Genomic DNA, 13874 nt, shown 5'->3' on the forward strand with positions numbered 1-13874 from the left:
CTGAAGCTGTTCTTCATTAAATCTGTATAACATTTTTTTTGTTGTTGCTGTTCCTTCTGCTGGCAGCAGGCCCACTTGGATGTTATAGTGAAAAAAATATACTCAGGCATCCTGTGTCCAGCGAAGATACACGTCCAGAAAAAAATTACCTACAAAGATGATTTGGGTATATTCTATGATCTTGCTATCTGGTGACCCTGCCTTGTCATGTGATTCTGGGCTGATGAAATTCCTCAAGAAGCCGGACATGACAGGTTCAATACTCATACCAAATAGAATGTAGCTGTGGCTGTCTATCCCTTAAACTTCATTCCATAACAAAATATGAGGACCTGCCACTCTTTTGGACCAACATACCAAACTTTCTTAATTTTGGAAGTATATTTCTTGCTGAACCCTAGGGCCTGTGATAGATTATCATTCTTACCTTAATGAATAAAAATAGAGCATTAAGCAGATTTAAAAAAAGTTCCCTATTTCAAGCTCTGTTTATATTAAATAATCTCAGGAAATACATTTTTCTTAAAGAATTCTAAGAGGACATTAAAGAAGCTCTAAGAAGACAAAAACTCTATATATTCTAAGTGATTATGATGAGATATTTTTATAATAGGACAAAGGCAAAGAAAGGTTAGAACTAAATTTCTACACTTTCTTTCCCAGTCTGAATTCTAACTACTTAGAAAACAAACTTTCTTTTTGCTTCTAACATGTGCTTTCATTTACAATGATGCTTGATTAATAACGTTTGATCATGGAGGCCAAATACAAAAATAAAATAAAACAAAAACTTTAAATAGCTTTCTTGGCTGGTGGGAATCAGTTACCAAACTCTGTTAACAGATCTGAGTCTCAATGACCTTGCCATATGCTTACATATTGGCTTGGCTTACTGGTGTCTTAAACTTCTTTATCTCTTTGATGGACCTGTGGCAATTATTACAGTTGAGCTCAGGGACCAAGGATAAAGTTTCAGTACCCTAAAACTTTAAAAAAATCACCCCCCCCCACCACCAAATTAACCAAAACAAAGCACACTTACCTCACAATTTCTAAGCCCTTTCAGGTATTTCTGTTCTTATAATCCTATTTTTCTTATTTGTTGTAGGCTAGGCTTTGGTACCACCTTTGGACACAAATGACCTCTGAAGAGCTGCTTCTTCTCTAATGATCTCTGAATACTTCCAAGGATGCACCAAGGACTCATTACCTTTAGCCACACCCTCAGCAGGTGTGTAAATTATTTCTTCCTTCATTCCCATCTTACTGGTGATGCTTATGTCATGTTCCTCTAACCCACAACAGAATTCACTTAGATAGCATTTGCTTTTCTAATGTACATTTTTTAATGAGTATCTGCATGTGTCCAGCTTATTTGTCAACTCTATTTTACTCCAATCTGTTTCAGAAAACATACTTTGTCAAGGCGCAATTTTTTTCCCAGTTAAGGCCAAGAGGAAAAAAAAAATCACTGGTGTTCCTGTACATATAATCATATTTTAAAGCTCAAAGAACCTTCTAGAATAAACTGCTTAATCTGTTCATTTTCCTTTCAATTCTCTTTATTTTGTAGATGAGAAAAATCTATATCCAGAGATGGTAAGTTAATTTATGAAGGTCATGGAACTAAGTAGTAAAGCTAGTAAACACATCTTTTGACTCCTATGTTAGAGCTTGTTTAATTAGTTTTGGAGGTGACATCCCAAGCATAAGAACACAAGTAACTCACCCCTTGCACTGTGGAGGTATTATAAGATGGGGTGGTGAAATGTTCATCTTTCATGCTATTGCTTGTTATATGTTGGAATAATTTTATATCATAAAGAGAAAACTTAAAATTAGACAAATGAAAGTTTGATGACAGGTAGGTCATGGAGACTTGTTTCTTTTTGCACACCAGATGGAGCATGCCTCCCTAAATTGGGCTGTTTACACTCCCATTTGTTGGCTCTGCTCACCTGCTCTCCTTAAACAAAAGAAGCATAGGTATCAAAAGTACTGCCATAGTTAAACCACAGAATGGGCCAAAGTATCATCAAATCATATATCTGGTGAAGGACTTGTATTCTGGACTATATAAACAAACTTTTATGTTTCAATAATAAAAATATAAGCAACCCACTAAGGTTGACCAGGAGTTGTCAGTATAAACAACAACTGGTAAAGATCAAAACATTTATTTCTCCAAAAAACATACAGATAGTCAATAAAATACATGAAAAGTTATTCAATATCATTAGCCATTGTGGTAATACAAATCAAAACCACAGTAAGATGCCATTTCATTCCACTAAGATAGCTATACTAAAGCAGTGTGTATGATCAATACTGGCAAGGATATAGAAAAGTTGGAATCTTTAATTACTGCTAGTAGAAAAGTAAAATGGTACAGTCACCTTGGAAAACAGTCTGGCAGTTCCTCAAGATTAAACATAAAGTTGTCATATGACTCAATTCCTAGGCATAAACCCAAAGAAAAATGAAAACCTAAGATACAAACTGCATCAATGTTCACAGCAGCATTACTCATAACAGCCAAACTAAGGAAATAGCCCCAATGTCCATCAACTGATGAATGGATAAAACAAAATGTGGTTATTGCAATATTAATTGGCAATAAAAAGGAATACATTAATGATATATGCTACAACACAGACAAACCTTGTTAACATTTTGCTAAGTGAAAGAAGTTCAGTCACAAAGAACAACATATTTTTTGTATGATTTCATTTATAGGAAATATCCAGAACAGGCAAATCCAGAAACAGAAAGTGGACTAGTGGTTGTCTCTGTATGAAAACTGGTTGAGAGGTGATGGCTAAAGAGTATAGGGTTTATTTTTTAGATGATGAAGAGTTCTAAAATGGGTTGTGATGATGGTTGAACAATTCTGTGGCTATACTAAAGCCAATGAGATGAACACTTTGAATAAACTTCATGATATATAAATTATACCTCAATAAAGCTGTTAAATAAGCAAACAAATAAAGCACTAGAACATTCAACAATCTACAGTAACTCAAGGATCACTGGATGCTGGCATACATCTGGAATTCAAATACTAATCTTATACAACTTTAGAACTTAAATAATTTCTTCTAAATTCTAGGTATTATTAACTCCTACTTCTTCTTGAGTCAAAGAAACTGACTCTAATCACATGAGCATTCTATAAGAAAGGTAAATTTTTGCAGAGCTGGACTTTTCTAAACCAACTTCTTTTTGCCTTAAAAACCACAAAATTCACAATTAGGCTTGGAATTTTTTTTATCTCATATTCTGTTTCAGTCTAGCTTTCATTGTAGGTATGGCTTTTGCTTTGCTTTTGCTGTTGTTGTTGTTAATGTTTTTGCTGACATCTTATATCAGTTTCAATGAAAGCAACCAAAGAGTGTTTTCTCTGACATCAACCAATTCTCCAACTCTCTGATAATAACTGACCATCTAACAAATTGTTTAATTATACCCATAGCGTCAGATCCCACAAGTTAAAGGGCTCACACTCTCAACTGTCTCCAATTCAGACACCAATCAAATGTCCCACACTACCTGTACTTCTGACCTCCAGCTATAAATTGAGGGGTTCCCACAATCCTCTTTGGGAGGATCCTTCTTTGGGATCCACAGTTCCTTGGGTTATCTATATAACTTATAGAAAAACCCAAAAAAGGGCCAGGAGTGATGGTGCAGGCCTGTAATCAAAGCTACTTGGAAAGCCAACATTGGGAGGATTGCAGTTCAAGGCCAATTCAGGCAAAAAGTTAGCAAGATCCCATCTCAACCAACAAGATATACATGGTGGTACCTGGTTATGGTCACAGTTATGCGTAAGGATCACTGTCTGAGGCCAGCCACAGGCAAAAATGTGAGACCCTATCTGAAACGTAATTAAAGAAGGGTTGGAGGCGTGGCCTAAGTGGTAGAGTGCCTGCCTAGCAGGTATAAGACCTGACTTCAAACCCTAGTACCACCAAAATGGAAAAAAACTGCATTTAAATTTCCTGGTTTATTACAAAGGATACAACTCAAGAGTCAGGTGCCATGGCTACTTGGTAGGCTGAGGTGGGATGATAGCTTGGGCCCAGGAATTTGAGACCAGCCACAGCAACACCATGTCTCAAAAACAACAGCCAACAACAAAAGAATACAACTCAGGAACAGTCAAATGGAAAAGATATAAACAGCAAGGTATTTGGGGGTGGGGGTATGTGGTAGAAATTTCATGCCCTCTCCAAGTGTACCCACCCTACCAGGGCCTAAATATGTTCACCAATCCAAATGCTCAAATTCCAGCCCCTGCCCTTTTCCTGGGAATCAGAAGGTAGAGCTGAAGGTTACAACCTTCTAGTCATTTAGTCCTTCTGAGGTTATCTAAGGGTCCCCATCTAAGTTACCCCAAGAGCATAAAATCAAGTATGAGCTGAAAGGGTCTCATATTATGAATAACAAAAGACACACCTATCATTCAGGAGATTCCAAGGATTTTAGGACCTCTAGGTTAGGAACCTGCATGGCATAAACATTAAACAGATTTTTGTATTATACTAATAGCAATAGTATCAAATTAAGTCAAATATTCAAATAAATTGCTCAGTATAAACCCAGGGCCAATGTAATTTGACTTGACAACAAAGATATTAACAGATCTCATATTTAATCCAAAGGCTGGTGTTTAATATAAACACCTGCTCTCTTAACTGGTTACCTAGCCTGCCAATTTACCTAGCTAAATAGTTCTATTTGGCTAAACAGCAAAATCAAAATTCACTAAAAACTACTTCTAGGTTACCAGATGACATTCCTCCACCACTAGAATGTAACAGCTACCTTTTTTTCTAATGTTTCAAGTTAGTACTTTACATTTAATGCTCATTAATGATTTCTATTGACAAATGTGGGCTTCTCTTTAGCATTTAAATTAGGTGTTGGAGGAGTTTCCAAATTCAGGGATGTGTTTTCCCTACTCTTAATTTTGTGCATCTAGACTCATCAATAAATAATGCAATTACTAACCCAATAAATATTACTGAGCATTCACTACAAAGTAAGAAGTTATAGAACTATTCAAACTAATGCAAAAGATTTGATTTCAGTAAGTACTACATGATTTCAAGGAAAAATTTAGGTGAAAGAGGATCTAGGGAAAGTTTCATAGAAAGAAAGGTATTTGAATTGGACTGGGAGACTAAATTTTGATGAGTGTTGAAAAGCATTTCAGGTGGCAGAAACAACTGCCTCCAGATTAAAAAAAGAAAAGGAAAGGGAAAAAACATCTACCTTGTATGCTCAAGGAAGGGCAAATCAGTAGATTACCTGGAGCGATGAGTTTAGTTAGACTAACAAAGACAAAGTATATAGAAATCAAGGACTATGTCTTTGTAAGCTTTGTAAGGTTAGCAGCAAGCATGGAAAAAATGTTTTAAAAATCCAGTGAGATTCAGTTGGAAAGTTTTGTAAGTGCCTGATACAGTGGACCTTAAGAATTAGGACACAGAGCTGGTGTAGTGGCTCAAGTGGTAGAGCAACTTTCTAGCAAGTGTGAGGCCCTGAGTTCAAACCCAGTTCCTCAAACAAAACAAAATAGAACAGAACAAACATGTATATAGTAGATGTATGTTAAATCCAATCTTTACAACTGTCCTATGGCACACGAGGAAATCAGGATAAATAATTTGGTCAAGGTCGAGAACAATGATTCATGCCTGTAATCCCAGCTATGTGGGAGGGGAAGATCTAGAGGAACTCAGGAGAATCATGGCTTGTGGCCAGCTAAGTGTGGTACACCACCTGTGCTCCTAGCTATGCAGGAGGCACAGGTAAGAGGATGGAGGTCCAGGCCTTCCAGGAGACCCTACCTAAAAAGTAAAGCAAAAAGTGCTGGGGTGTGGATCAAATGCAGAGTGACGGCCTAGCAAGTACAAGACCCTTAGTTCAAACCCCACTGCTGAAAAAAAAAAAATATATATACACACACACACACACACAGACATATGTATATATATTTCTGCTTTTAAACTAAGTGATCAAATTTGCAAATGTACTTCTAAAAATACTATATACATTTTAATTGCTATCAACATTTCTTTCTCCCCCACCCCAACCCTATAGAAAAAATTTTTCCCTTATGAGATCTCAAAGATTTCCTAAAAATTCACATTTCTAACCAGAGTTAAAGACCGGATTGAACTAATGTTTCATCCATAGTGAGTTTTAAAAATTCTTTTGTGTCTATTGTCATCTAATCGTTGGTCCAAATTATGCCTCCTTGCTTTTCCTGGAGTTTTACTATTGAGTATATGATAGTCTGTTTAAATTTCTATACACATCTCTGAATTTCATACAGCTGAATTTCATACAGCTTACAATTCTCAGGTTATCTCCTAATAGTTTCATCTATTAACATTTCTCAAACCATTAGGTTTTATGTATATTAACATTATTTTTCATAACAGAAATAGGAACAAGATCCTAATTGACATACTGCCCCTCCTTTTTGAAGAAAAGAGATGCTGAATATAAAGCTGGCTGATATTTGGATCTGTAAGATTTTTTTTAACCTATTATCAAAGTATTTGGTCTATCACCCTCACTAGAGTCTCTGAGCCAAGTATCTACAAGGACAAATAGCAAAGCTTCCTATTCATTCCAGTGAAATCAATTAGGTTATTCACACATTTATTGAACACTTGCCAGAGCTTCTCCTTTTTTGGTATCAATAAAAAGCAATCTTATAATAAAGGTTATTTTGTTTTGAAAAAAGCCAGGGTTCTCAAATTCCCTATATTACTTTGCAACTCTTGCTTCCCTTGCTTTCCACATTGTGTGGGTGGAAGAAAGAAACCAAGACATTCGGAACAAAATGTGAAGTCAAGGGAAATTTTTAGATAGCAATAAACTGTGAAACTCACTTAAACTTACAGTCGGAATAATCTTTTGTAGAGAAACATAAATGGATGCATGTTAATATACTCCTGGTGTTCCACAACATAATAGGCTCAGAATGCCATAAATTTAGAGCTCTTACTTGTTTAAACTAATGGGGCTCTTTTTCCATATAACTCAATAAAGTACAATTAAAACCATATTCAAATAGGTTTTGTCAAATTGTTTTTCTTAGTAACTCCTAAAAAAGATTTTATTTGGAGACTTAAATTCTTAATGTCTCATGAAATACACTGTTCCTTTTCTTGTGATTATAAAATTGTTCAGTAAACATTTATAAATTTTCCAAGACTACACATGTAAAGCCATACTCTATCTCAAGCCTCTTGAAATGAACTGTCCTGTATTTGTAAAACACACAGAATTTTATAAACATCAAACAAATAAATACACTGCCAATTCTAGAAGATGTAGAATATAGACCACAGTTGCTAGTATTGCTGATCCACAGTCACAGGAATTTCTTAAAATGATGGAAGATTAAACTATTACCTTCTATGGGAATGTTAAGTACTAAGTTTCCAGGCAAATAGCTGATTACCTCCTGAGAGATACAATGTAATTTCTGTTAGAAATGATTCTCAATTCTATTATACAATAAAAGAACTACTGCAGAGGTGAAGTAGAAAGTTCCTCATTTGATAAGTTACAATAAACTCCATGAATTTTGAACCAAGTGTCTTTTGGATCTTCCAAAATTCAGATTCTTCCCAACTTTCCCTCCAAATATAAAATGACATGGCTGTCCCTCTCTGTATCACACATATTGATGTTTTTGATAAAAATGAAACAAAGTATATAATAAATGCTTAGCAAACAATTGTTTTTAATGTTATCACTACTTATAGAAAAATTTTGACGTATTTCAAGACCTACTTGATAATCCCTCTCCAATCGGGAAGTCTTTCCTTATCTTCTAAACTGGGTATGATTTTTTTGAGTTCCCAGTTTATCTGTCTTTTATGTATGTACCTTATATCTGGTATTGCATTATACCTACATATGACCTTGTGCTATCGCTTATTAAATGTGGACAGTCCTCCAAGGGAGAAATCATCCTGTTCATTTTGCAGCACTTAATTGTAAGAACATAAGAATAAATGAAAAGATATTTTAAGAGTTTGCTAATTCCGATTGTATAGATTTTTTTTTTTCTTTTTTGGTGGTGGTAGTGGTGGTTTAAACTCAGGGCCTCATGCTTGCTAAGCAGGTACTCTACTACTTGAGCCAACCCCTCAGTTCTTTTTTGCTTTAGGGATTTTTTAGATAGTGTCTCCTGTTTTTGCCTGGGGTCAGCCTTGGACCATGCAATCCTCATACCTATGATTTTTTTGTGGGGGGGGGCAGTACTGGGGTTTGAACTCAGGGCCTCACACTTGCTAAGCAGGCACTCTACTGCTTGAGCAACTCCACCAGCCCTCCTCATACCTATGCCTCCAGAATAACTGGACCACAGGAGTGTGCCACCATGCATGCCATCACATGTGGCTTGTTGGTTGAGATGGGGTATAATAACTTTTTTGCTTCTGAGTAGCTGGGATTATAGGAATGTACCACCAGGCTGGGTTGCTGGAATCTTTAATTTGTGGACAAAGTATAAACATTTCTATAGTGTCAAGATGCTTAAAAGAAAATAAAATTCCTAAAGATTGTAGAATATTAAAAACTTCGGTGGATGGATGTTCTCTCATTCATATAGACATTAAGACAACATAAGAAATAAGAGGAGCTATCTAAGTGATTGTATTATAGATTATAGTTATTATTTTCCACTTCATTTCCTATTTTTTGGTGTTAAAAAAGAGTAACCACACCTAGGTATCTTACTTTCCTTTTCAATAACAACCAAGTTTTCATTTTCAGACTAAAATCAGTTATAGAGCCCAGCATGTAAAGCCTGCTAGTGCCCTTCATAGCCCCTTATTCCTACTCTAGCTCTCCTAAAGACCCTAACCTAGGTGAGCACCTTGGCTTTCATGGTTCTTTATGAATTTCTTGGTCCAAAAGCCCAGTCTGTTTAAGATACTAAAGAACTAGCTATAATGCATTTGATTACTTCAGCTAACAGGAAAATTAATAATGTGATAGTTTGTAAAGTAGCCCCAAATTTCAACACATTTTCAAGGCTCTTAGTGTCCTAGCAACTCCCATTTTACACTGCTTTAAAACAATAATTTGGAAGTGAATTCATTCAAACCCCAAATGCTAGATAAGCAAAAAACCCAAAACTCTTTCTAGTTCACCTCTCCTCTAATAGAGTAGTATCTTCATTTCTTTTTTTGGAGGAAAATCATCTTATACTTTCACTTTATGTCTATCTGATAGAGTTGACTATACCCTTAAACTTGGTGATTTCAAAACATCAGTGTTTCACATTCCCCTGCTCACAGGGGAGTGAGCCAGTCAGAGCCAATGAGATGCAATGAGACTTTTGCTGGAGCTTCTAGGAAAAGATTATTACCCTCTACTATTATTTGGGGGCTGAGTGGATGGAAGCTACTTTTACCCATGTAGGGCTAGATTATAAAGCCAACACTCAAGAAGCAGTGCCAAGAAATGTACAGAAACTGAGTCTTGATAACATTATTTGAGCTTTGGGTGGAGACGTTCTTGATTGAAGCCACACCTATCCTGGACCAATTTACACAAACCAATACATTTCCCTTTCCCCACTTAATCTGTTTAGAGTTGAGTTTTCCTTTTTCAATAGGCTTAACTAATATAAAAACTATTTCAAACATGTTTGTTTCTTCAAGAGTAAATATAATAGGTCGCAGAATTCAGTTGGAAAAACAAGGTTAAAAACACTGTTCCTCACATGATCCTGGTTTTTTGAAGTCCACCTACTCTCAAGGCCCCACTGCCCTAAGTTCAAAGACTACAAGACTTTATATCTTCTACTTCATATTGTCTTAATAAAAAGGAACTTTTTTGTCACAAAGGAATAAAAAACTGACAATGGAAAAAAGAAAACAACAAGCAATGGAAAGATAAGGTGGGGGAGAGCAAATCATCTATAGAAGTTTTATATAGTAACCAGATGTGCTTTTTATTTTTACTAAAGGCATTAAATGAGTGCCAGAGACTAAAGCTTATAAAATTAAACAGATTTAATTACATACAGATTTTAATACAAAAGCAATACTAAAATCAAACTTATTCAAAAAGCAGCTGATAAAAATTAAAATTCACAGAAAAATTCCTCCAGAAATTAAATGTCTAAGACTTACAAAAACAGGCAAATCATTACATAATTTCAAGAGGCAATAGTTAATCATATTCATAAAAATTCTTGATTTTAAACACACTATGTGATTATGACATGCTATTGAGCCCCCCAAGTTATTCTGAAAATGTTTAGCAAAAGGGTTAGCAAAGTAAATCACAAAAACTAAATCCACTGCTCAATAATGAAAAACTAGTACTTCCACTTTCTAGGGATTTGGGTGATTTAACTGCTAACAAGAAAGGGAGAAAAATTTAAAAATCGACATGGAATAAAATGGAATTATATATATTCTTGTACTGGAGGTATGGCTCAAGCGGTAGAGCACCTGCTTTGCAATTTTGAAGCCCTGAGTTTAAACCACAGTTCCACCCACACACAAAAAAGTATATTCTTCTGCTTCTTAAATCATACTGAAGTGACTGTTTTACATGCATTTTAGATCTTAAAATCAGATGAGTGCTCCAATAAATTATAATATTCTTCTGATCAAAATGATATCATTAATACAGACTGTGTATACAAGAAGATTAAATCAATTATTACTTGAGAAGAAATAAAATAAAGTGGTCAAGGGAGTTCTGAAGTCAGATTTGTCTGATTGTTGGCATCAACATTTAATAGCTATGAGACTTGGACCAACTTCACTGAGGTTCAATTTCCTCACCTGTAGATGTAAGATAAAAAAAATAACAGTAACTAACATATATGTAGCCGTTATGGTAAAGGACCAAGCATTTTTTCAGAGCTTTTTTTAATCCTTTAATTCCTGATAATGTTCTTAGGCAATGTAAGAAAAATGATCTTTTCTATCAAAGTATTTGTTACCTCTTAGATTACTTAAAATTTCCTCAGGTCACCATCTTAGGTGACTTGCATGTTTAAAAGGGTCCTTGCTTCTGGATTCTTGTACAACTCCATTGCCCTAACCCAACCCCCAAGCCTTTTAGCCAATCGAGGGAGATTGTGAATCTATGACCTGGACAAATACTGGGTTGGGACAAGTACAGCTGCATCAGGGATATAAGGAGGAGTCATGGTAGGTCATTTTGTGCTTGCATGTTTGCTTAACTTGAATAAGCACATGCATGCACACCCTTTTAATCAAAAGAAATTGCCTTGTCAAGATTTTCTGCCTCTCGTGTGTCAGTTTTTGGCACTGGAGGGTCTTCAATTCCAACAATTTGGAGGCTCGTCTGAGATTTTATATTCTGTCTGGGAAGAGGGGACCCCAGCCCTTCCCCAGGGTGACGATTCCTGCTGCCTGGTTCCAGCAGCCCCAAGGTTTGGCTGATGGTGACAACATTCCAGATCTGCAAATGAACTTGTACTCCAGAATTTCTTCACAATAGCAGGTAAAAGAGCTCTGAAGATGGACTGTGGGAACCATGTATGTTTTGTGCACAAACCAAGACAAGAAATGTCACAGGGGTGACCAAGTAATGTCTTGGTGGTCAGGATACTGGGGGCTGTGTGAATGAGATATGTTGGGTGACACAAAGGGAAAGCGGAGTCCTGATCCGTGGTTCTGAGGTGACCTCATACTGTTTGAGGCAGAATAAGATTCTTGAATCTAATCAAGGTCAGCAGCTTATGCTGACCTGCCAGCTACAAAGAGGTACCTCAAGTTCCCACGAGGGATGCAGCTGGAGACTGACAAAGCAAAAAGAGAATCAGAGTGCAAGAAACCTCCAAGGCAAAGGGGGTGGGGAGGGGGTTTGAGCTCCTGATAGACAGCACAGTCAACCAGAAGGCAGAAATGGGAAATAAAGACAGGAAAGAGGGGGGACAGAAAACAAAGGCCCAGGATAAAATACCCTCTGAGAGCCCCCTAGGGAAGATGTCAAAATATTGGGATGACAGTCCCCAAACTAAAGGGAAAAAGAAACAAAGAATGGTTAAATACTGTTGTTTTACCTGGACCCAAGAACTGATCTTAAAGCCTTTGTTTTTTCTGGCCAAAATTTGGGTCTGACAATGACTAGGTCTCTCAACTATTAATCAAGCATGTAAACGACAAGAGCCCAGTCACTCAAGAGGAGATGGAATATGTCCTCTGTTAGAGACAGAGTCCTGTAGTCCTCTTCCCACTTAAAGGAAAAAAGACAAAAAGACAAAAAAAAAAAAAAAAAAAAACCCAAACTCCTTCTAACTGAGATTTACTCTTCTCCCTTCCCCGCCCCCATAACCCTGCTGTTCCTCCAGCTCAGGCACCAGAGCTGGCACCCACACTGACACCCCAGGCTTCTGCCTCTCCACCTCCTGCTCCTAACCCTTTCACCTCTATCATCTCTTCCCGAAACCCCTCCCTACCACAACTTCAAGGGGAGTTAGAACAATGTCCTCAAGACATTGAGAATCCACCTTTTCCTCAGTCTGAAGAAGAAAACCCCCACTCCTTCTTTCCTCTTAAGGAGGTTCCCCTTGGAGGAGGTGAAATTGGGTTTGTAAATGCCCCTCTTACCAGCTCTGAGGTCCGAAATTTATAAAGGAGTTTTGTGACCCCTTCTTGAAGAGCCCTTTGGGGTCTCAGCACAGGTTGATTAATTTCTGGGACCACAGATACATACTTGGGCTGAGTTAATGTCTACCTTGGGAATTCTCTTCTCAGGGGAGGAAAGAGCCATGATCCACAGCGTGGCAATGGCTACCTGGGAGCCGAGCATCCCCTGGGACAAAGTGTCCTGGCAGCTGCTGTTAAGTCTCCTAGTCAAGATCCCTGATGGGATAACACCACCCCAGGGCACTGAGGAAATATAAGAGACTTGAGAGATTTAATGAGGGGATAATTAGGGGGAGGTGACTAGCACAACCATTAGCTTTATAAATTTCCTGGGAAGCCAGGGACTTCATATTTCAAAGAATAAGTGACAATCTGCTGAAACTGAAGTAAAATATCTGGGACATTTGACCAGTAAGGACCAAGGAAGGATTGGTCCAGAAAGAACAGAAGGAATCACTGGTCTCCCCCTCCCAGGAGCAAAACAAAAATTAAGAAAGTTCCTTGGCTTAGTGGGATGCTGCTGGTTGTGAATAGATGCATATGTCCTTAAAACTAAATCTTTCTATCTCAAATTGACCCAAGAGGGACCAGACCCCCTTCTTTGGACCCCCAAGGAGATAAAAACAAGTAGATGAGCTAACACAGTCCTCATCACAGCCCCAATGCTAGCCTTGCCCTGTCTTGAACAGCCTTTTGTAAATGTAAACAAGGGAGTTGCCCTTTGGGTGCTAACTCAAAAACATGGGGGTCGATGTCAACCTATGGCCTTCTTATCTAAATTCCTAGATCCTGTCACCCGAGGTGGGCCTGATTGCATTCAGGCAATAGTGGCTACAGCTCTTCTAACTGAAGAAAGTAGAAAAATCACCTTTGGGGAAAGTCTAATTATTAGCACTCCCCATCAAGTTAGGATGATCTTAAACCAAAAGGTGGATAGATGCCTGACAGGTTCCAGGATCCTAGAGTATGAGGCTATCTTGCTAGAAAAGGATGACCTGACTTTACTGATGAGGCTCTAAATCCAGCCACTTTCTTGGAAGGGGAAGCAGGAAGGAGGAGCCCCACATATAAACGTTTAGATATTATTGAATAACAAATGAAAGTAAGGCCAGACCTTGGGAAACTGCTTTCCAGACTGGGTCTGTTTCTTTGTGGGTGATCCTCTTGGGTAATTGAGGGAAAAAAACATAATGGGGAGGCCTT

At 37.4% G+C, this 13874-nt stretch overlaps 1 protein-coding gene across 2 annotated transcripts in view; it reads right to left on the reverse strand.

Moving 5' to 3' along the window:
• Nucleotides 1-13874, reverse strand: part of Peli1 (pellino E3 ubiquitin protein ligase 1) — a 63589-nt gene that overhangs the window by 33543 nt on the left and 16172 nt on the right. The window contains exon 1 of one of the 2 annotated variants that reach the window (XM_074049851.1): nucleotides 1043-6446. The exons of the other annotated variant lie outside the window; for it this stretch is intronic. The gene's annotated coding sequence lies outside the window, so the exon portion shown is untranslated. Of the gene's footprint in view, nucleotides 1-1042; nucleotides 6447-13874 lie in introns of those variants that run through there. 2 annotated transcript variants of the gene reach the window in all.

Source organism: Castor canadensis, chromosome 12 (assembly GCF_047511655.1).
Source record: "Castor canadensis chromosome 12, mCasCan1.hap1v2, whole genome shotgun sequence".
Taxonomy (NCBI): Eukaryota; Metazoa; Chordata; class Mammalia; order Rodentia; family Castoridae; genus Castor; species Castor canadensis.